This window comes from Bos mutus, chromosome 2, assembly GCF_027580195.1.
Source record: "Bos mutus isolate GX-2022 chromosome 2, NWIPB_WYAK_1.1, whole genome shotgun sequence".
In the NCBI taxonomy this organism is placed as follows: Eukaryota; Metazoa; Chordata; class Mammalia; order Artiodactyla; family Bovidae; genus Bos; species Bos mutus.
The window spans coordinates 95,429,156-95,438,464 of record NC_091618.1 but is presented as its reverse complement, the minus strand read 5'-3'; the positions used below and the strand labels follow the sequence as shown (position 1 = coordinate 95,438,464).

General features: G+C 34.9%; 1 non-coding gene across 1 annotated transcript; it reads right to left on the bottom strand.

Moving 5' to 3' along the window:
* Positions 1-1,168: 1,168 nt before the first annotated feature.
* On the bottom strand, positions 1,169-1,275 carry LOC138985099 (U6 spliceosomal RNA). The gene has a single exon (XR_011462366.1). It is a non-coding gene; the product is annotated as a U6 spliceosomal RNA (small nuclear RNA).
* Between the last annotated feature and the right edge of the window lie 8,034 nt (positions 1,276-9,309).

Genomic DNA, 9,309 nt, shown 5'->3' with positions numbered 1-9,309 from the left:
TTTGTTTTAATTTTTTCCCATTATAAATAATACTGCAGTGAATATTCTTGCATACAATTCTTTGTGCAATGAAGAATTTTTCAGATTAAAGTAATATGATTTTGGATACATATTTTTTAATTAATCAAGAAAGACTGCTACAATTCATATTTCTATCAAGAAGAGAATGTTTCTCCACACGCTCACTAATTTTGAGTATTCAATCTATAGTACGGTGATCTCATATGTGCTTTAATTAGCATTAATTTACATACACATGAAGAGTACTATTTTGCATATAATTAAGAATTTGTATTTCTGAAAGACATTGGTTCTTCATCTTTGTCTATCTAGATACCAGTATATGTCCAGTTTCCTCTGCTTTAAAGTTCTCCAAAGTTTTTTGTTTCATCTTTTGATCCCTGGTTGTCTGTTCATTTTCAAAACTCTAGTTTCCTTACTTTATTTGAAATATAAAATTATGTTTTATATAAGGTCAGTTTTCTAGTATTGCCATTATACTCACTCCATAAGAAAGGATCTGACACTGATACAGACTTAGTTTTCTTTTTTACTCAGTTCAGTCACTCAGTTGTATCTAGCTCCTTACAACCCCATGGACTGCAGCATTCCAGGCTTCCCTGTCCATCACCAACTCCCAGAGCTTGCTCAAACTCATTGTTCCTCAGCGATGCCAACCCCTTCTCCTCCTGCCTTCAATCTTTCCCAGGATCAGGGTCTTTTCAAATGAGTCAGTTCTTTGAATCAGGTGGCCAAAGTATTGGAGTTTCAGCTTCAGCATCAGTCCTTCCAGTGAATATTCAGGACTGATTTCCTTTAGGATGGACTGGTTTGATCTTCTTGCTGTCCAAGGGACTCTCAAGAGTCTTCTCCAACACCACAGTTCAAAAGCATCAATTCTTCCGTGCTCAGCTTTTGTTATAGTCCAACTCTCATATCCATACATGACTACTGGAAAAACCATAGCTTTGACTAGATGGTTTTGTTGGCAAAGTAATGTCTCTGCTTTTTAAATGAAATTTGAATGGAAAATATCTATGCGTTTTGATTTCTAGCACCTACCTAAACTGAATTAATAATACTTCCGAAATTACAGAAATTACAGAAAATAAAAAACCTTCCAAAGTTAGAAACTGTCTAAATTTGAGGTATAAAATGAATATTCGTTAAAAATATGAAATACTTCCCAAATTTTGGGGTCATTCTTGCACAGGGGCCATGCTAATCTTCTTTGTATAGGTCCAATTTTATCATATGTGCTGCTGAATTGAGCACTAGACTTAATTTTTCTAATTATATTTGTCTATACTGGTATGATTTGTGTGTGTATGTGAGCAAGTATATGCATGCTCTAGTATTTAATTTAACTTGTATTACTACTGCATAAGTGCTTTACTTATTCTGGAGTTGCACTTGATGAAAAGCACTAAAATAATCTGTATTATAAATTTTGTGTATACTCTGAGACTTCAGAATATTTCATCTATCTTTATCCAATTCTAAAGTGATGAACTAGAGATAATTTTTAATTATTTTAGTATTTTTGTAATTTCCTTTTTATTGAAGTGCAGTTGACATATTATTATATTAGTTTCAGATGTACAACAGAGTGATTTAAGATTTTTATAGATTATAATCCATATAAAGTTATTATAAAATATTGGCAATATTCCCTATGCTATACCTTATATCCTTGTATTTTTTTATACTAATTTCTTAAATTTCAGTCCTCACGGTCTTAAAACATGAGATCATTTGCCATTAGAAAGCTCTGTTTTTGAAGTTTAGCATCTTGTTTTTTACCACATTTTAAAAACATATTTAAACTTTTTGCATTTTAAAACATTTATGTTCATATATTAGCTTCTTTAAACTATAGTTGAAAGGCAATATTTGTTTGTTACATTTTGCATAAGCCTCTCTTGCTCCCTCTCTCTCCAAAGGAAAGCAGGAACAGAAGTCAAGAGGAGAAAAGTAATTGACCCCTTGACCAAGTTGTTCTGTTTGGTGAGGTTGTACCACATTGCCCTTGTGAGGTTTACAGTAAGAGCGGAGCAGAGGTCTGGAGTAGAGGGACTAACAGTGTTAGGATCACAGGACTAATTGTCTGTTTTCTTGAAGTTAGGGTTATTGGCAGCTGCCATTATACCATCCATGCTGCTGTCACCCAGCACAGCCAACCAGCATGCACTAATTGCAGTGGCCTTTTCATCAAGTAAGATCATCCCACTAAACACAAAGAGCTGTCTTTCCATTAGCACAGACAGTAGCTAGCTAGATCAGCTGGGCTCCTTGAGTATGATTGGACTGTCATATTGTTATGATTTGTTCAAGTTTAGAGCATTTAGCAGATACCCTTTGCACCTCTCTTTGTACCTGAATACTATAACCTGACTGCCCCTATCATTTAAGAGGGTACTATAGCTTTTCAAAGTTCAGCAGCGCACAATTGCAGGCAGGCAACTGGTTCCTGACAAGAGATCAATACTGTCCTTCCAAACGCTGGAGTCAAGCTGCTGGGTCTGTCAGAGGGATGTGTGCTGTAATTGGATCATGGATGCTGCGAGTCATCTGAGTTTCCCTTCAGCACTGTCACAGCTGTCAGATGTCATCCCTTTGTACAGCTGTCACTGCGGGAGGGTTGGGGCTCTTTTTCCGTTCTAACCCAATGCAAATGTCCACTTAGCAGATGAATATTGAAGATATTAGACACTTCTTTATGCCTTTATGCAAAATAAAGATCTGTGTCATCTGTGAATTTCATGGAAATAAGTTGCAATTTATTCACTGTGAGAAAAGTGAAGTGAAGCCTGTAAAAATGAGAAATTATTTGGTTCAGGCTATTAAAAAAAAAGGAATATTTTACAGAATAAACAACAATATGCATATATTTTTCTTGAGATGGAAAAACTAAAACTGTGCAGTGTTTAGAATGGTCACTTGATATTTAGATAGTATACATATATATAGGTAATACATATATATTTATCTTTTGCTTCATGTGTATTTTCAGAAAAGGGACAAATCTTGAGTAGATTTAAGTCCTTTAAATCATTAAAATTTATTGATAAATATAAACCCAGTATCTATTTTAAAGTACCAATACAATAAGATTTAAGGAATGTAGTTATACTTAAAATCAGGTCAAGGAGTCTCAAAAAAGTTTTTAGGACAGGACAGGCAGTTTCAATAAAAACAAGTATGATGTTTTCATCACAAAAATCTGTTTTCCTAAGTTATTACAAATTAGGTCAAAAGATATGTCCATAGCTGGCAAAATAATCACGTAACCAATAAGTGGCTTCTTTTAATTTTAGTCAATTTTGCTGTTGTTTAAAGTACAGAGAACAGTCAATAGACATACATTTTATTTTACTGTCCTTATTCTTATAACACTGTATTTTTAAAAATAGTGATTAACTCCTAGATTTGTACAACTTGAATTATGTACACTCGCAACATATAGTAAACGTGAAGAGCTTTCACCAATGTGGTTTTGGCAATTGCATTTTTAATTCAGGAAATTCCTTCTACAATATTGCAATCGATCCATGAATTTCCCTTGACTATTCTAGAATAAAGTACAATCTTAACTCAAAAAAAATAATTTCTTCCCGTCTCGCTAAGCTGATGTCAGAATCATTTTTTGGATGGAAGACAGGGTAATTTTTGATCTGGGTGGCTGACTTCCTTTTTCTTGAGGTCCAGACCACATACTACCTTCTCTGTCAAGCAGGCAGCCTGCACCAGCCCAGTGACAGAGTAGCATGAACCTTATTTTCCAATATCTAACCTTAGCATTCTGTCACCCACCAGGGTACTCACTGGGTCAGCCCCTCAAATATCCAAACTTTTTCCCTCCATCTGGCATTACAAGGTGATCTTCACCTCATTTGCAGTGGCTCAAGGTTTTTTGGACGCTAAAATTAGTGGCTGCCAAGAACAAAACATAGACATTTGACCCGCATTGTGGGGTATGAGAGGGAACCAACTATAAGAAAATGCACATTCATTTAAAAGACAGTGTGTTTGAAGTGATTGTAATATATGCTAATCACAATAAGAAGTATTGCAGTTCCCCTTGCCTCAGTTAGCATTTTTCTTTCAATATGATTTTACTTTTGCAAGAAGCAGGATAAAAATCCTAAGAATATTGAAGTATTTTACTCTTACAAAATGAATTATTTAGCTATCAAATCTTAGTTGACTATCACTGGTATAGTTAAATGATCTTCAGTAGTTACCTGGGCAGAGAATATAAGAATGAAGTAAAAATTTTAAACTTAGTTTCTTAAAGGTTATTCTTCTGTGATAACTGTGAACTTTATATGCAACTCCAGTGACTCAAGTAGGCACTCTCTCTCTCTCTCTCTCTTTTTTTTTAACATGGTTTATGGCTAATTACATCAAAGATCCAAAACAGTCTTTTTTACATTTGCATTAATAAGGGTGTCACATGACCACGTTGAAGTAGAAGTATACATCAAAGGTGGATTAAAGGTTGGTTAAGCATCAAACTATGTTCCATATGTAAATTTATAGCAATGATGTGCTGTAGAAAGATAGCTTACCCTCTATTTCTCTGCTACTAAATAAAATTAAAAATTCACAACTCTGGTTTATGGGATTTTAAATGAATTTGATCTCTCTTTTGGGCAGGGCAAATAAGTGTTTTGTGATGTATTATTTTATAAAAAAAAAAAAAAGACCATCGTTCTGGCTCATTTAATTTTGCAAGTGAATGATCTAAGATTAACTACAGACTAGTCAGTGCAGTTTAAAAGCTGAAAGCAATTTTCAGCCATAGATGGTAATGCCACATTCAGTCCACAACCGAATGACTCTAAATGACTAAGATTCGAGGTCTTTGTATATGACCACAGGGCCTGATAAAGCCATAGGAACACAGTAAAAGCACAAAAATAGTTCCAATTTATTTGGTGCCATCACCTTAATGAGATTAATACAGACGTGTTCATGTGCCTAATTGGTGATTTTGTTTTAACTAGTAATGAAGGATTAAAACTTCAGGCAACAGGCTGCTTGCTGAAAAGAGGATTTGAGAGGAAAAAAAGATTTTAATTATAAAACGGAAGCCTGTGAAATATACCACTACAAAGTTCATAGTAATTCTTTTTAAAAAAATGAACTGATTAAAATGGATAGCTTGGATTTTTCCTGCCATTTTGGGAGAAAGGGTGATTTTATGATCAGAACCACATACTGATTTTATTTACCAATAGACCCTTTGGCATACAAGAACATGTAAAACTGTTACTTCCATTGAAAAAGTGTTAAAACTGAAAAGCATTGTCCCTTAGGCTACTATGGAATTGAGTATGTAGAATTTTATTCTAATTTATTTTTCAATGATTTACTACAACCGGATGACCTGTGGCTAGATGTCCCACTAAATCCCACAGCATCCCAGTAAATCAGAGCTTCTTTGCAGAAACTTCACCTACAACTTGCGATGGGTTTGCTCCCTTCTAAGTCTAGCTGTAACCATTTAAATGCTAACACTATTAAGCATGCTGTCAAAACACAAACACTCAGCCTGAGTCATTAAAATTTAATTATAAGGGGGCAGCTGAGCCCAGTTTGAGTTTTGAGTCTGAAAAATATTATTTAAAAAAACAAAAACAAAAGCTAATAAAAACAAAACTACCCATCCAAACCTATCAGCATCTGTCTATCCTGGCCTAGTGAACTATAGTTAAATAAAATTGGAAGCTTTTTTTTTTTTTCAGAGTGCAACAGCTAATCCTCACACTAAAACATATTTCGATAATTACTTATCTATCCTAACATATAGTGGGTCATTGATTTACCTCATCGTTGGTGATGAGTTATATAACCTCTGCTTTATATATTCCTGAGAGCATGTTAATTTTGTCTTTCAGAACAAATAGTAAAATAAAGGGACTATAGCCTTCCACTGCCAAATGAATAAAACAATATTATCTAGGTTATTCTTTTCTCCTTGAAACTTTGGCCAGTGCAAAGACATCTTTTTGATTACAAAAACAAAAAACTGAAATGCAAGAATTTGGTCTTTGATGTTCTATTACAAACCACCTTAAAAGGACTCTGGGTAGTGATACAGTGCAGTGTAAGATGCTACCTTCGTAGAGAATGAAGACAGAAATATATTTTACATTTCTTGTCAGATTGAACTTTAAGACATCCTGACTGCTTTCTCTATAATTTAAACATCACAGCCAAAATGGCAACATGCTTTGTTCAGTTCCAGTTGTGTGGAGTTTTAGTGCTTCATTGATTCAGAGGAAGGCTGAGGCTGGCACGGGGAGCAGGGCGACGGAATCACACTCTCACTGCAGCATGTCAAGCCATTATATCTGGGACCAGAATGTCACCGTGGTCTCAATGGTTCGTCAGCTGAAGGATATGGTTAACAAATGTAAAACCAAACTTCAGAGGAGCTGGTTTTCTGTGCTAAGTGATCTGTATTCCCTCTGAATTTACTTTCCCCTAACCCCGTGAAATTAACAGTACTTTCTGACATTCGACCCCCTGACCTCACACATAATAAGAATTTAAAAAGCACCATGCATGAGTGTGTCTCTGTAATGCAAAACTGGGAAAAATGACCATGTCACAGTTTTATTATACAAAACCTTCTCAATCTCCATTGCATGCTTCATATATGAGTGCTCAGTTTAAAGTTATTATAAAGAAAAACACAATTTTAAGAGTCATAATTCACTGTTCGTGACTTTTATAGACAATAAATTGTAGCAAATACATATTGCTACCAAAAAGCTTTGTATTCCATTAATGCGGATATTTACCAAGATGAGTGTTCAAAATAGTCCCCCAGAAGACTGATGGTTCAAAGGAAGGGGCTTCCAGGGAGCTGGTTACCAAGGGTGCAAGTGCATGCACAATGTGTAGGTCTCAAGGTTTAAGAGGCAGAAGCAGGGAAGTGTTATGTGGAAATGATTTTGTGTTATCAGGCTCAGGGGATGACAGCATACAAGAGTAAGAACAAGGTGCTATGTGGCTTTTTCTTCACTGTGAAGTAAAGATTGGCAGCTGGAAGTAAGGCTTACAGACAGACCTGCACACAGGACCTCTTCACCTAGGACTCATAATCACTACTCAAAGGAAAACGCATTTACCAGGGAAAAGCGGCTGTAGCCATCAGAAGTGTTCTTAAAACACCACTTAAATATCACTTTATACACTATTACTTGCAAACTGTGGCTTCGTATTAAATTATACTTGCATAGGCTTTTGCTTAGGTGCTGATAATGCTTTTGAGGTTGCATTGGTGAAGAAGAATTTAGGCTGCTTCACAAGAGACGTGACCAGAATACTCCATGCTGCTGACAGTGACAGGGTGAAAAATTGCAGAACTGTACTTTCTTTCCCCATATAGATTGTAATTTTAATTGTCATTGTGGCCCTTCTGTTTTAATTATGGGACTTCTTTGATATATACCAGGACATCGTATTGAATGAAAATATGGTGCTATAATAGTCTCTTTATAATTAATGACCACATGTAGATCTTGGTGCATAAAAGGGAAGGAATAAATGAACAATTTATTTAACTAGGTTTTGGATTTCTTTCTGTCTTCCAGTGAATATAAAATGATCCTGGGGTTTCTGAGAATGTTTGATATAAGAACTGCACAGAATATATAATAAAATTACTTTAGGCTGGATTACAAAACATATTATATTTTAAAGCGTCCTGCCCCAAAATAGTAAAATGTGTCTATTTACCACATTACTCTTTTAACATTTCATCTGAAACCAAATAATAATAATAATAATCATTTAAATGTATTTACATGTATATTTTAAATGTCTGTCTTTTTAGATTTTACTTGTGGTATAACTAATTCTTACAGGTAAGATCAGGGTTCAAGAAAGAGACTTTTGAAGATTGATTTATCAAACTGCAAAAAAAAATCTTTTAGAACATTTTCTTTAAAAATAGAATAGATCCATGCTACATCTTTTCTCTGAAGGAAGAATAATTTTTTTCTCAGTTACTACTACTAAACAGAAGCTGTTTTTCTACAAATCAAAAATAAGTAGTCTCTTCATAGGCAATTTAAATGCCCTGAGAACTGTGAAGAGGAAACCAAAAAAGCACAGCAAAGGCTTAACATTGTTCTCAAACTATCACTTAACAAGCTTACCATAAAGAACACTGTGACATGAATATGCTGGGCTCATATACATTTCAAGAGAGCCAGACCTCTATGGATTTCTGGGAAGCAGACCTATTTGTCCAGGGTCTGTCACTGTAAAACAGGAAAATGCCCCCTGACAAGCTTCTGCTAATTTTACTGAGGCATGGGGTCCTGTGCATACATCCTCTATAGTATGACTGCAGTTCAATTGTAGAGCACGATGAAATTGGATCGGCAGAGACAGGGACTACCCTGGGGTCAGCTGTGACCATGCCACTTCCATGTGATGTCTAGTTGGGGTGATGGTGTGTAAATAAACGTAGAGAATTGCAAATCTTGTCATGGCCACGCAGAACAGCTCAAGCATTTAAAGATGGTTGCCCGCAAACCTAACTGGAAGGTGGTTGCTCTGTGTGGTGGCTGAGGAAATACTGGATTCCTTGCCGGAGTCTTCTTCTTGACATATCTGAAAGTACTGACCGAGCATCATGTTGCTGAAGGGATTAATCACTAAATAGTTTTTCACTGTAGTGGAAAGTAAAGAAACAAGCTAATCATGTTTGAATATTGTGCTTTTAGAGCTATTGTGCTGATACCAAGGACACTTTTTATTTATATTATCCTACTTTGATTTTTTTTTTTTTTTTTTTTAATGAGGTGAAGCATCTTAATGTTTTACTGTTTATTGAATTTAGCACATTAAAGTTCTATGAGTTCTTGTCATTATTATGAACTTTCCTAATGTTAGAAAATAAAATATAATAGAATTCACATTTTCTGCTTATGAATCTAATTTTATTTAAATACTACTTACAGTACTCATTAAAATATACTTAGGTCTTCCTTCCTTCAACCCATAAGATGTATTTTGTACCAGTTTTGCATTTACACATATCTGTTTTTCTGTTACTTTTCCCACATGACAATTACCTTTCATTACAAATTTATAAAATCATTTACATTTTAGCAGTTTAAATGTTTCTGCTGACATTTTGTAACTATTACCCTCTTCTAGAATGGCATATGTTCAGGCAGTTAATAAAAAATTAAATGGAATAGCACTAGACAAGGTGAAGCTTTGTATCAGAGTGTTCTCCACATTTCTGAAAATACCATCTTTGTGTTGCAAACTGTGAAGTGA